We start from the raw sequence: 15,702 nt of genomic DNA on the forward strand, positions 1-15,702 counted from the left end.
AGAGAAGCGTCTTCTCACCGGATTCAAGAGCACCACCCTAGGGATTTTCCTGTCAAGAGTACTGCAGCGATTTGTTTTATTGCTATTGTTAGCAGTATTGAGGTTGCTCCTATTGTATTTGATTCCATTAAGCTACAGGATAGTGAAGAAGCCAGATGGCACAAGTTCACCAGCATATTGATTAAATGTTCCTGTGACTAGCACCATTTCCATTTTCAGCCTGGACAGCACATACTTTAATCCTCTATTTCTTATTGACCCTGCTCATTTGATGGAAAAGGACTAGAATATAAAAGCAAGTTGTACTACTGAGGTTTTATAAGGTGTTGGTTAGACTGTGTTTGGAATATTGTGAGCAATTTTGGGCCCCATGTCAAGCACCTAGAGAGAGTCCAGAGGAGTTTCACAAAATTGTAAAGCTTAATAAATGAGGAGCATTTGACATCTCTGGGTCTAAACTCAATGGACTGCAGGAAGAGGAGATGGAGGTTGCATATAGAACTCACTGAAACCAAGAGGATACTAAAAGAGCGGATATTAATTTCATATATTTATTGAGAAACAGTGCGGAGTAGGCCCTTCCAGCATTTCAATCCCCCAACTTAATCCTAACCTAAACGTGGGACAATTTACAATGACCAATTAACCTACCAATGGGGACATCTTTGGACTGTCGGAGGAAACCAAAGAACCTGCAGGAAACCCACACGGTCACAGGGAGAATGTACAAAACGTACAAACTCCTTACAGACAGCAGTGGCAGGAATTGAACACGGTTCACCCGTACTGTAAAGCGTCGTGCTAACCACTATGCCACCCTTGAAAAGATGTTTCTATTAGTAGAGAGACTAGAATCCAAGGCCACAGCCTCAGAATAAACGGATGAATTTCTTCAGCCACAGAGTGGGGAATCTGTGGAATTCATTGTCACAGAGGGCTTTGGAGGCCAAGTAACTGGGTGTATTAAGGCAGAGATAGATAAATCTATGATTGGTAAGAGGGTGAAGGGTTACAGGTAGGAAGGGGGAAAATGGAGTTTAAAAAAAGCAGTTGTCAATGGCGGAGTAGACTCAATGGACCAAATGGCTTAATTTTTGCTCCGTTATCTTATGGCGTTATGGAACCTGGATGCTCCAGGGGAATTCCAGTGATGATTCTGTGAATGTCCAATACAACTTCTCTGTGGCCCTTTCACCACAGAATGAAACAGCTGTTTATTCAACAAAAGTTAAAAAAACCTGAAGATGTTACAAATAAAAAATATAGAAACTACATGTAGCAGTTAATTTAAAACAAACCAAAACTGCTCAGACTAAACATACAGTTGACACTTTATATTTGACAAATAGCGAAGTTCTAAGTTGAAGAAAGTACGTTTGATCCTTTAATAAACCAGCAAAGAACAATACTGTAATGATTAAAAAAATAAAACTTAATCTAGCAATATAGCAAAATCATCAGTTTAAGCATATTCAAACAAACTTAAGCATTAGCATTATCAAGGTAACTATGTGTTCTTAAATGTTACTAAGCCAAGTAGTCAACAAAAAAATGTCCTTTTCACAGTATGTAAAATGAGAGAATTGCTGCAGATGCTGGAAATCCAAACAACACACATGAAATACTGGAGGTTCTCAGCAGGCCAGGCAGCATCTATGGAAAAGATAACAGTTGATGTTTTGTCGCCTCACCTGGAAGAACTGCTTAGGGCCCTGAATGGTAGTGGGGGAAGATGTGTAGGGGCAAGTGTAGCACGTGTTCCGCTTACAAGGATAAGTGTCAAGAGGGAGATCAGTGGGGAGGGAAGTGATACTTCACCTTGTCCACCAGAATAAGTGGGATCTCTCAGTGGCCACCTATTTTAATTCCACTTCCCATTCCAATATGTCCAATCATGGCCTCTTCCACTGTTTGATGAGGCCACACATAGTTGAAGGAGCAACACCTTATATTCCGTTTGGGTAGCCTCCAACCTGATGGCATAAACATCGATTTCTCAAACTTCTCACCTCCCCTTCACCATTTCCCATCCCCTTTTCCCTCTCTCACCTTATCTCCTTGCCTGCCCATTGCTTCCCTTTGGTGCTTCTCCCCCCTTTTTCTTTCTTCCAAGGCCTTCTGCCTCTTCACCAATCGACTTCCCAGCTCTTTGCTTCATCCCTCCCCCTCCAGGTTTCACCTACCACCTGGTGTTTCTCTTTTCTTCAATCCTGCTGAAGGGTTTCGGCCTGAAACGTCGACTGTACTTTTTTCCATGGATGCTGCCTGGCCTGCTGAGTTCATCCAGCATTTTGAGTGTGTTGGTTGGATTTCTAGCATCTGCAGATCGTCTCTTATTTGCAATCTTTAATCTGTCATCTACTTTTTATCACCGTTCTTTTGTTTGCTTAGTATTTGTCCTTTGTTTAAACTTCATGAAGAATCAAAACTTCTCACTCATTCTTGAAGTCCTACGAGAACCTGGGAATCGAGAATTACTGAGTTCCAGCAGTAACTCTTCACATCTACCACGTCCTAACCCAAGTGACAAATTACCCATAATAAATGCGCCACACAAAGAAAACACACACAGACAGAAAAATAGATACATGACTCCTACATATTTGAAATACTCATCAGATCTGACAATGTGTATGAAGAGTAAAACAGAGTCAAAGTTTCGAGTAGCAGGCATTTTGGCCCAGATGAAGGCTCTCACCCCAAAATGAACACTGTCCATTTCCCTTTACAGATGCTGCCTGACCTGCTGAGTTCCTCTATTTTATCCTTTGCTCCAGATTCCAACAGCCTCCTACAGTCTACAGGCTCCTGTGGTCCATTTCATGGATGGTGCCTATTTTTAAGTGTTCAGTCTGGTTAACCGAAGCTCCACTGTGACTCCTCCAATGGGGAGACTTAAATACACTTTATCTAATAAAAAGATCTTAAAGATTAGCTTTATTTGTCCCTACATTCCAAATATGCAGTGAAATGTGTCACTTATGTCAACAACCAGAACGATCAGAACATATGCTGGAAGCCACCATGCCTCCAGTGCCAACACAGCACATCCACATCTTACTAACCTTAAACCGTACATCTTTGGAACACGGGAGGAAACTGGGCACTTGGGGGAAAACCCACATAGTCATGGAGAGGACGTAGAAACTCTTTACAGAACGTGGAAGGAATTGAATGTAGGGAGATATGTGACATAATCATCATGAGCTGACCATGAATTTGCATGTGCTGAAGATGGGTCAGCAAAGCAGGATACATCTTGTTGAATCGTCCTGATTTAAAGTTATTTTGTCCATATTTCCAGTTAAATCAATTTAATAATTTAAATTTAAATTTCACAAGATGAAAGGCCAATGTTTAATGTAAATTATTTGCTGACAAGTGGCAAGTGAAATAAGATTGAGTTAATAAAAGCAGCCTATGATAGCATTTGCCCATCAGGATGTCGTATTTTATGTCCCCTACCCATTGGGTAGTGGGTGGAGATATGTCTCTATCAAGATATAAGGTGCTCCTTCCTTCCATTCGCCTGCAGGTCACCCTTGGGCAAGATGTAGCACCTGCTTAGCCCCTCCCTTTCCATCGCGATCAGGGTCATGGAAGCCATGGGAGCAGGTGGTGGATGGTCGTATGAACAGCTGGTACAGATTACAAGTCCTGGTTACGCGACCACTGATGCCAGGTAGACACTCTCAGAAGAATTACTGGTAATGGCTGGGGTCATCCGTCTTGTAAAGACACTGTCCAGAAGGCAGCAGTAGCAAACCACTTCAAAAGAAAAATTTACCAAGGACAATCATGGTCATGAGACCATGATTGTGTACATTATAGCACATGGCACATAATAACGATGACCCTTTGAATAGAGAATTTACTATATGGAGAGAAACGTGACTATTTGTTGCACATCATTTTGACATTCTCCATGAAGAGACATATTCCTGTTTGCTGACCATGGACTCTACGATCTCACTTTATAGAGATCATTCCAACAAACTCAGACAGTCTTTATTTTTAAACCTGCACTTATATAGTACCTTTCATGGTAACAAAATGTCCCAGAATGTTTGCTGTCAATCAGCTACTTAGGGATTACAGTTAATTACTGTAGGGTGATATGGCAGTGTAGCGGTTACAACAATCACTTTATAGCGCCATTGATGACTGATCTGGATTCGATTGCCAGTAACATCTGTAAGGAGCTTGTACATTCTCCCTGTGACTGCTTGAGTTTCCTCCAGGTGGTGCGGTTGCCTCCCATGTACCAAATCTTAACAAGGGATTAGGCCTAGTGAGTTATGGGCATGCTACATTGGTGCCAGAAGTGTGGCAACACTTGCAGGCTGTTCCCAGCAGATCACAAATGATGACATAAATGATGCACTTCACTGTATGTTTCAATTTCCAATGTACATGTGATAAATAAAGCTAATCTCTTTAACCCTTCACATTTTAACTTTCTCATGTAGTTTGCCACCTTTGTGCATAGCAAGCTCCCACTGAATGTAATGAACACCGGAATTCTTAGTTATGCTTTCAGATTGTTAGATTAGATTAGATTATGAGGACACGCAGTCCTCTTTTATTGTCATTTAGTAATGCATGCATTAAGAAATGATACAATATTCCTCCGGTGTGATATCGCAGAAAACACAGGACAGACCAAGACTGAAAAACTAACAAAAACCACATATTTATAACATATAGTTACAACAGTGCAACAATACCATAACTTGATGAAGAACAGGCCATGGCACAGTAAAAAAGTTCTAAGTCTCTCGGAAGTCCCACATCTCACGCAGACGAGAGAAGGAAGAAAAAAACTCTCCTTGCCATACCCGACCACAGTCCGACTCTGAGTCGTCCGAAAACTTCGAGTCTCCGACCAGCCCTCCAACACCGAGTACCGAGCACCATCTCTGCCGAACACTTCGGCCCCAGCCTCGGTAGCCAGCAGCAGGCAAAGCCGGGGATTTTGGGGCCTTCCCTCCGGAGATTCTCGATCGCACAGTAGCAGCGGTAGCGAACCAGGCATTTCAGAAATTTCTCCAGATGTTCCTCTGTGCTTCTCACGTCTGTCTCCATCAAATCAGAATTGTTCACGGCCCCTATTTAACAGATACGATATCATTTCACTGGCCAGCTGCGCACGCTGTGTCGCGCCGTCATCTTCTCCTCCAGAATATTGTTAGGGCATATAGCAAATATTAACTTCAGCAACCAATCTTCAGATTTGTAGACTAAATTTAAAACGCAGCCCTGAACAATAGTTTTCCTGGAGCTTGATTGAAAACCAGACAATGCGGATTAAAATTTATTTAGGGTGTTTGGATTGTGGGTGTTCGAAAACTACATGTAATTCAAAAGAAGCATTGTAGATACATTGTAACTATAAAATTGTCCTGCTGTTACCTTTGATCTTCAGCATATGAAATGCCATGTAATATTGGATCAAACAGGCCTCTTCCTCCAAGAGTGTCTTATTTTGTTGAATAAAACACTTCTGTATCCACTAGCTTTAGTATCTCTCCGCTGACTTTGTTCTCAGGGATAACTAATTATATTTCAAGGGACTCTTTTGTATCCAGAAAGGACAGAAACCACTGGATTGATGTTTCATCCTAAACACAGCCACTTCTGTGTATCTAACAAGATTGTCAGCTCTAAATTGAGCCCAATACCTTCTGGGGTTGTGCTTTCTATTGACACAGAAGTTTTTGAGGTAGAAGGAAGAGCAAGCACACTTTAACTTGCTTCAGAATTGATATACTTGGTAGAGAGTCTCCTGCAGCATTTGGATCCATTCCTGTTACTTGATTGTGGACCTGCCACTATTATCAAACCAAAGGCAAGTTCCGACATCAGGGTAGAGATGAATCCACCAACAGCTCTGTCAACAGGGTAGAGATACAACACTATATACTCAGTGGTTGCTTCGTTATATGAAGGTTGCGGAAGCTTTCGAAAAGGTGCAGAGGAGATCTAACAGGATGCTGCCTGGACTAGAGCGCACGTCTTTTTATTTATTGAGATACAGCGTGGAACAGGCCTTTCCGGCTCTTCGAGCCTCACCAGCTGGCAAACCCTAACCCAGCACCAGCGGAATCATGGGACAATTTACAATAATCAATCAGTCTACCAACTGGTAGATCTTTGTACTGTGGAAGGAAACTGGAGCACACGGAGGAAATCCATGGGTAGAATGTACAATCTCCAATGAGACTGTGGTGGGAATTGAACCCAGGTTGCTGGTACTGCAAAGTGTTATGCTAACTGTGCTGTCCCAAATGAGGATAAGTTGAGTGTGCTCGGGCTTTTCTCCTTGCAATAAAAGAGAACGAGAGGTGACTTGATAGCTAAGAGGTATAGATCCACTGGACAAACATAGACTTTTTCCCGGAATGGAAACAGCTAATGCAGGGGGCATAATTTTAAGGTGACTAGAGAAAAGTATAGAGAGAATATCAGAACTAGCAACACACACAAAATGCTGGTGGAACGCAGCAGGCCAGGCAGCATCTATAGGAAGAAGTATAGGAAGAAATTTGGTCTTCTGCCTGCTCTGGATCTCTTTATTGCCAACTGCCGATGGGACATCAACCGTCTCCACTTCACCACACCTTGTTCCAATTCCAACCTTACTCCTTCCAAATGCTCTGCTCTCCACTCCCTCTGCACCAATCCTAACCTTACTATAAAACTCGCTGATAAGGGGGGTGCTGTTGTAGTCTGGCGTACTGACTTCTAACTTGCCGAGGCACAGTGACAACTCACTGATACCTCCTCTTATTTACCCCTCGATCATGACCCCACTAAGGAGCACCAGGCCACTGTCTCCCACACCATCACCAACCTTATCAGCTCTGGGGATCTCCCATCCACTGCCACCAACCTCATAGTTCCCACACCTCGCACTTCCCGTTCCTACCTGTACTTCTTCCTATAGATGCTGCCTGGCTTGCTGCGTTCCACCAGGATTTTGTGTGTGTTGCTTGAATTTCCAGCATCTGCAGATTTCCTCATGTTTGCGAATATCAGAGGTAGGTTGTATTTTTTTTTTTTTTTTTTACACAGAGAGTGATGTGTGCTGTTTCTCTCCACGCCTTGTGGTGCAATGGACAGCAATCTTGTCGTTTCTTTAGCATTTGTCTGTTTTTTTAAAAAAAGAGGCCAAGTTGCTAGCTCATCGCTCAACCCAGGACAGGTGCAAGGAGTCGCCTGTATTTGAACCCAGGACCACTCGCTGCGAAGTCCAGGGCAGATAAACTGCACCACAGGCCAACTACAGAGAGAGTGGTAGGTGCATAGAACACCCTGCCATGAGTGATTGTAGAGGCAGATACATAAGGGGCATTTAAGAGACTCTTAGATAGGTTCATTGTTAGATAGGCACCTCTCACTCAACGTTAGCAAGACAATGGAACTGATTGCAGACTTCAGGAGAAGGAAACTGGAGGTCCATGAGCCAGTCCTCATCGGAGGATCAGAGGTGGAGGGTTAGCAACTTTAAATTCCTGGGTGTAGCTATGTCAGGGGATCTGTTCTGGACCCAGCACATAAGTGCAATTGCAAAAAAAGCACTGCACTGCCTCTCCTTCCTTTGAAGTCTGCGGAGATTTGACATGACTTCTAAAACTTTGACAAACCTCTGTAGATGTGTAGTGGAGAGAGTATTGACTGGCTGCATCACAAGCTGGTATGGAAACACTAAGCTTTTGAACGGAAAATCCTACGAAAGGTAGTGGATTTGGCACAGTACATCACAGATAAAGTCCTCTCAACCATTGAGCACATCTGCATGAAATGATGTCATGGGAAAGCAGCACCCATCATCAGAGATCACCACTACTCAGACCATGCTGTTTTCTCGCTGCTGCCATCAGGTAGAAGGTACAGGAGCCTCAGGACTCACACCATCAGGTTCAAGAACAGTTACTACTCCTTAACCATCAGGCTCTTGAACGAAGATGGACAACTACACTCATCTTTTGAGATGTTCCTACAACCTATGATCTCACTTTAAGGACTCTTATTCTTGTTATTTCATGCTCTTCCCAGCAAAAGAATCTCATGGCTTATGTGGTGACATGTACATACTCTGATAATAAATTTTACTTTGAACTTTCTGATTTTATTTATTTATTTATTGCTGAAACCCCTTTTTACTGGGCATCGTAAAGAAAGGTGGCTCGTTAGCTCCTTGCTACCAGCCACTTTACTCCACGGAGAGAAAACCACCTTTCTCAGGGTGGAACTGAGACTCTAGAGTTTATATGACTTTAGTCCCACCAAACCCGGGAGATTGGGATGTCTGAACCACCGAAACCCTGGTTTGTGTGAATATTGTGTGATTTACTACCCCCGACAATCGCCCATTGGCAAGGAATAACAGATCGTACACTACATACAATTATAAAGAAAGTATATTTATTGAATGTTAACTTAACCAAAGAGTTATTAAAGAAAAAAAAACAAAAAGGGCCCATGAGAGTTAAACAGTTAAATATGCATAGGTTGGAACTCAACTCTTGCAAAAGTCGATGTGTCTGATGTACTGATGGCGTCAATTCATATTTGCCAATCCCCAGTAGAATTCCCCCTCTTGGCATTCCCACCAGATCAAATCCTATGGCCGGTTCTCTCAAGCTTCTTCTCTCTCCATCTCCTGCCAAAAAAGATTTCGACTCACCTCAGTGTCCATCACAAAACCTCACCCCAGCATTCTCTCAAACCTTCTCCCAGTTCCACCCTCCTGACTGGATGACACAACATTCCTAAGCATCCTTATCTTTAACCAAACACTGCCAGTAGAACACACTGCTTCGACAGAGAAACCATTACATGAAATACCTTACAACATTAGCAGTAAAATCTTTACCAGGGCATTACATTGCCGTTTATGTATATTTGCATTTGTATAGCTTGTTGTCTTTTGTACTCTGGTTGATCATCCATTGATCCTGTTATAGTTACTAATCTCTAGATTTGCTGAGGATGCCTGCAAGAAAGTGAATCTCAGGGTTGTATATGGTGACGTATATGTACTTTGATAATAAAATTTACTTTGATCTTTGATGTAGGATGGAAGGGTTAGATTGATTGATTGATCTTAGATTAGGTTAGAAGGTTAGCACAACATGATGGGCCAAAGTCCCAACTCTACCCAAAGGAGATATTGGACTGAGAACTGCAACGGGCACAGTGTTTGTGTGAAACCAGTACAAAGCAGTGGCTGCCTGGCACACACATACTTAGAGGCATGTTCATGTCACTTTGACTGATGCTGGCACAGTGAAGCAGAAAGGCATCCTGGAGGGGTCCTAACTACATATCTCTACATTTAACTGCAATAAAATTAAACACTGTGTTCATGATCCATGAGCTAAGGACCAGCTGCCAGAGTGATTTATTATTTGAAAGGCTACAAGAGGAGAAATGAAACTAGACTGACATGCTCTCTGTTTTCACTGCAACTTTGTGGACAATTTGCCTGACTCATTCACTTGACGATGAGCTCTGAGAAATCGTTTCCAACGTTCAACCTAACAGCAAGAGGGAGGCAGCTGCTTCGGCCACATGATCTGACTCTGGCACTGCAGGCTGACAGAAGCGAGAGCCCTTTGAATCCCATGAGTCGTCATAACTACAGACATCATTTGTGAAACCATGCTCAGGATCAATAAGGAGTTCCTGGTGTACAGATTGTTCACCAACATGGAAAATGATCAATGTCAGGAAGAAAAGGAAGAACACCTCAATAATTCCAGTAACCACAGGTAGGCACCTGTCCTATTGAGTATGCCTGCAGGAGAACAAATCTCAGACTTGTATATGGTGACATATATATACTTTGACAATAAATTTTCTTTGAACTTTGCACTTAGCCCTGGCATTCTGATCTATTTTATCAATAATTCAACTGACTACACACATGGAAATCTTCTAAATCAAGGGTTCCCAACCTTTTTTTATGTCATGGGAGTCTTACCATTAAACAAGGGGTCCGTGAATCCCAGGATGGGAATGCCTGTCCTAACTTATTTAGAAGAATGAAGGGCAGATCTCATTGAAATCTATCGAACATTGAAAGGCAAATACAAAATGGACATGGAAAACACATTTCAATAGTGGGAGTGCCTAGGACTAGAGAGCACAGCCTCAGAACAGACGAACATCTGTAGCAGCAAAACTAGTTCAAAATCAAAACAAAACAATTGCCACTAGCCTGTGACCACCATGGGGTTGTTATACTCGCATGACGCCCCCTCAACTTCAATGAATGATTGTTTCAAAGAGTCAAATCCTTTATTGGCAATTAGCAAAGATACAATTAAGCATTATTGAGTGCTATCACAATAATATTTAGTGGTCAGCAAAGATGTGACCTCCGCTGGTCCCAAGCTACAAACTGCCATGAAATAAGCAAGAATACGTAACTTATTCTGCTCGCTTTTACTGCGTCCCCACTCATGTGACCAGTTACCATAATAAACGTCCAACACAGAATACAAAGCAGATAGAGAACAGATACATGGCTCCTACAATGTCCCTTTTAGAACAGAGATGATAAGGAATTTCTATAGCCAGTTGGTGGAGAATCTGTGGAATTAATTGCCACAGACAGCTGTGGAGGCCAAGTTTTTAGATTATACATATTTCAAGTGGAAGTTGATATGTTCTTCATCAGAAAGGGTGTCAAAGGTTACGTGGAGAAAGCAGAAGAATGGGGTTGAGAGGGATAATAAATCAGCCATGACTGAATGGCAAAATAGACTTGATGGGCCGAATGGTCTAATTCTGCTCCTATGTCTTCTGGTCTCAATCGGTTTACAGTACATTGGTAGTAAGGATACAGACCACAAATATCAATTACTTAGCAAAAGGGCCAGCACTGCAGTAGAGCAGTCAGTACTGATGCCTCACAGTTCCAGAAACCCAGATTTGATCTTTTTCCACTGAATTATTCAGCTTCTTACCACACGTTGATAAGTTAATTGTGACCTGAAGCTATCCCTCAGTGTAGATAGAGGCAAGTTAGAGGAAGCACAGGGAAAGTTGATGGGCATTATGAGAATAAAGTCTGAATGAATTTTCCAAGGAGGAAACCAGGTGCTATGATAAATGTTAACTGAAGACTTTTGAGGAGAATATCATCAGAATACTTCCAGGGGGCAGTTGAAATCTAAAATACATTGCACATGGATGTTAGAGACAGCCTTCTCATAGCATTTAGAGTACATATTGAGATGGGCACTTGAAATGGCATAGCAATACAGTGCTCAAGACCAGGTGGTAGAAAATGGGACCATACTGATAATCTCAAAATGGGACAACAGATTCTAATACATCACCTTTCTTCAAAGGCCCATTATCCTCTCCTGTCATATTCCTCCTTCTTCAATCCCTTACCTCTTCCACCCATCTCTACCCAGTTTCTTATTTCATTCCTTCCTCCCCCACATACCTACCTTCCCCCTTACATGGTGTTACCTATCACCTCCCCGCTTCCTTCCCCCACTTTCTTACCTGCCTTCTGTCTCCTCCCTTCCAGTTCTGATGAAGGGTCTCAAGCCCAAGACGGCAACTGTTTATTCACCTCAATAGATGCTGTTCATCAAGTTTGTGTGTGCTGTCCAAGATTTCAAAGTTCAAAGTACATTTATTATCAGTCCTGCGAAAAAGAGAGCTTAATGTGCAAGTCTTTTCCTGCCAGTACATAGCCTCTCCAACAGCAAGCCACATGTAGTGTCTCCTCACTGGCGACACACAGAAACTGAACTCCTTTCGGACTCAGGCTGAACTACAGAGGATGGGGAGGAAGTCTGGCCCCTGCACACTTAGCATGCAGGCCCACCAGTGTGTGGACATATCCTGGTGCTCATGCATCAGATCTCCAGCTATGGGTAAATAGCCTCATTGCCTTGACAAAGCCTATGGGAGTAAATCCAGACAGCAAATCCAGAGTGGAGCCCCTAAGGCAGTTGGACATTATTGAACATCCTTCCAGCAGTTCCTGCAGCCAAGCTGGTGCCAAACGTATCGCTTCATAAACTTTCCTTTGGACTACACTGGTGAAGACGAGAGGGGGATCTTAACAATTGGGCATCTCAGGATTTCCATACCTTCCACCCAGACTTGTGATGAAGATCATCATCACTTATTGTCCTTCAAGACAGATGCCAATCATGTACAGTATATACAACTGAGAGATTCGTTTCATTACCAGCAGCCACAAAGAAAAAACAACAGAATCCATTTTTTAAAAAAGACTGTCAAATACCTAATGTGCAGGGGAAAAAAAATTGTACAAACAACTGAAGTTCTAAAACGTGAGTCCATAGCCATGAAGCCAGTTATCACTGCAGCTGATTCATTAGTTGCAGGCCACAGCCTCAGTTCAGTGCAGAGACGAGTAAACCTCGTGAAGCAGCAAGCTGAATCGAGGCCTCTAGCCCTGACACCCTCACCCCCTCACTCTTTCAATTTGGCCCGGTGCTTAAATCATCCGAACCTTGGGTCGTTCTTTGCCTCAGACCTGGGCCCCACTGCTTCCAGTATTTGCAGAATCTCTTGTATTTATTGATTTTGCAGTTTTTAAAAATTAAACAAAACTGGGATTGTGCACTGTGGGGAGAGAAAGAGATTTCAAGGTGACTTGGCAAGATTAAGAAAGTGAGCAAAAAATGTGGCAGATGCAGAATACCATAGACACAAGAGGTACGGTAGACACTGGAAATCCAGACAATACAATGTGCTGGAGGAGCTCAGCAGGTCAGGCAGCATCTAGGCATGGGAGCAAAACTGGGCTGAGAAGTGGCAGCTGGAGTTCAACCCAGATAAGTGTGAATTGGTTCATTTTGGTAGGTCAAATATGATGGCAGAATATAGTATTAATGGTAAGACTCTTGGCAGTGTGGAGAATCAGAGGGATCTTGGGGTCCGAATCCATAGGACACTCAAAGCAGAGGCACAAGTTGACTCTGTGGTTAAGAAGGCGTATGGCGTACTGGCCTTCATCAATCGTGGAATTGAATTTAGAAGCCGAGAGGTAATGTTGCAGCTATAAGGGACCCTGGTCAGACCACACTTGGAGTACTATGCTTGCTTCTGGTCGCCTCATTACAGGAAGGATGTGGAAACCATAGAAAGGTGCAGAGGAGGTTTACAAGGATGTTGCCTGGATTGGGGAGCATATCTTATGAAAACAGGATGAGTGAACTCGGTCTTTTCTCCTTGGAGCGGAGAAGGATGAGAAGTGACCTGATAGAGGTGTATAAGATGATGAGAGGCATTGATTGTGCGGATAGTCAGAGGCTTTTTCCCAGGGCTGAAATGGCTGCCACAAGAGGGCACAGTTTTAAGATGCTGGGGAGTAGGTACAGAGGAGATGTCGGGTAAGTTTTTTTACGCAGAGGGTGGTGAGTGCATGGAATGGGCTGTCGGCAACGGTAGTGGAGGTGGATACGATAGGGTCTTTTAAGAACCTTTCGGATAGGTACATGGAGCTTAGCAAAAAAGAGGGCTACGGGTAACCCTAGTAATTTCTAAGGTAGGGACATTTTCAGCACAGCTTTGTGGGCTGAAGGGCCTGTATTCTGCTGTAGGTTTTCTATGTTTTGTAAACAGTCAATGTTTTGGGCCGAGACCCTTCATCAGGCCATTCATCGGCCCAAAATACTAACTGTTTATTCCTCTCTCTAGATGCTACCCAACCTGCTGAGCTCCTCCAGCACATTGTGTGTATTGTAGCAGATGTAGTACAACTTGAACAAATGCGAAGTTGGAAAATCAGAAAGGGCTCCTATTAAAGGGGAAAGTATTAATATACAAACATACTTGAATTGCTGATAGATAGGTGCAGCAAACAGCAGGCAAATGATGCATTCAGTCCCCTGGGACATCCCTCAGGCTTGCTACTACATGTACCTTTAATTTGCTCTCCAATTGTACAAAAAAAGGCCTAATGCAAGCGGAGATAGACCACCTCATCGTCCATATGGGCACAATGCAGCCTTCTGAACTTAGTACTGAAATGCATTACAACTGGCTCACTTTCTTTGTCTGGATCATTACAGGCTAGTTCAGCATTGGCTCAGATCTCCACTGACCATGAACAATACCTGAGTGCTATGCACATCTTACAGCTTAGCAATTTTTCCAGCTTTTGTGCCTTTCTGTTTACCTTCTCTCTTATAGTCCTTATAAACTTATCAAACATACCATAGTTACAATTTATGCCCATTGCAAAACAACAGGCTGCATCACAGCATGGTATGGAAACACCTTGAATAGAAAATCCTACAAAAATTTGTGGATATGGCCCAGTCCATCACAGTAAAGCTCTCCCCACCACTGAGCACATCTACGTGAAGCACTGTTGCAGGAAAACAGCATCCATCATCAGGGACCCCCACCACCCAGGTCATGCTCTCTTCTCAGTGCCGCCTTCAGGAAGGAGGTACAGGAGCCTCAGGACTCACATCATTAGATTCAGGAACAGTTACTCATGAACAAAGGGAACAACTTCACTCAACATCACTTGCCCCATCAGTGAAATGTTCCCACAACCTATGGATTCAATTTTAAGACCTCTTCATATAATGTTCTTGATGTTTATTGCTTATTTATTAATTATTATTATTTATTTTTGTATTTGCACAGTTTGTTCCCTTCAGTGGGGCAGTCTTTCAATTATTCATTGAAAATGAAACACAGGGTTATATATGGTGACAAATATGTACTTTGACAATAAATTTATTTTGAACTTTTGATAACCTGGTAATTTGGCTCTGTAGCTCACCTGGTTTTGTTTCCTGCGCTCCCTTAACACACACATTTTTAGCCCAATCATGAAACTATTTATTTATTTATTGAGATACAGTGCGGAACAGGCCCAGCAACCCCCCCAATTTAACCCTAGCCTAATCACAACATGATTTACAATGACCAACAAACCTCCCAAATGGTACATTTTTTGGACTGTGGGAAGACACTGGAGCACCCAGAGGAAATCCACACGGTCACAGGGAGAACATACAAACTCCTAACAGGCAGTGGTGGGAATTGAACCCAGGTCACTGATACTGTAAAACGTGCTAACCACTATGCTACCTTACCTGTCCTCAAGGTTCAGAGTAAATTTATTATCAAACTACAGGGGTCCAGGAAAGGGTAACAACTTATTGTGTCCATTCCAGGGTAGCTCACTCACCTTTGGTCCCCACCGGACACTCAGCTCTCACCCGTGGCTCCAAGTAGCCGTTGCACTCAACAGCAGCCACACCCCGGTGCACCACTTCGATAGGCGGGCTAAACAAGGTGAGGGGAGCTGGTGGCCTCATACCCTACCCTAGCACGCAAAGTCGGCTCCGGCGGACTGGCAAAGGAGATCTCCAGTGAGATCCAACGGCCAGGAAGGTGGTACTGCAATGCTCCATAAGAGAGTGAAGGGCATGACAAGGCACATAGAACGTCATGGTCACCCCCTGCAACCAAGGAAGCCCCCACTTTGTGACGCGTGTTCGTACCACTGGACTGGACTTCCAAGGTTGAGAGAGTGGAACTGTCCCCGTGCAATGGCTTTTGCACTTTAAGAACTTTCCAGCATAGGTTTCCTCTCATCGTTGGACATGATGGACAACCACCATCAAAGTACATATATGTCACCATATACAACCCTGAGATTAGCTTTCTTGTGGAATA

At 43.1% G+C, this 15,702-nt stretch overlaps 1 protein-coding gene across 13 annotated transcripts in view; it reads right to left on the reverse strand.

Annotated features, from left to right (window-relative positions):
* The window catches only part of tango2 (transport and golgi organization 2 homolog (Drosophila)), a 281,648-nt gene that overhangs the window by 134,186 nt on the left and 131,760 nt on the right, over positions 1 to 15,702 (reverse strand). The window contains exon 3 of one of the 13 annotated variants that reach the window (XM_063074121.1): positions 8,527 to 8,665. The exons of 11 other annotated variants lie outside the window; for them this stretch is intronic. The gene's annotated coding sequence lies outside the window, so the exon portion shown is untranslated. Of the gene's footprint in view, positions 1 to 8,526; positions 8,666 to 11,526; positions 11,663 to 15,702 lie in introns of those variants that run through there. One more of the 13 variants, XM_063074124.1, reaches the window with a different exon arrangement.

The sequence above is a fragment of the Mobula hypostoma genome, chromosome 21 (genome assembly GCF_963921235.1).
Source record: "Mobula hypostoma chromosome 21, sMobHyp1.1, whole genome shotgun sequence".
NCBI classification, from domain to species: Eukaryota; Metazoa; Chordata; class Chondrichthyes; order Myliobatiformes; family Myliobatidae; genus Mobula; species Mobula hypostoma.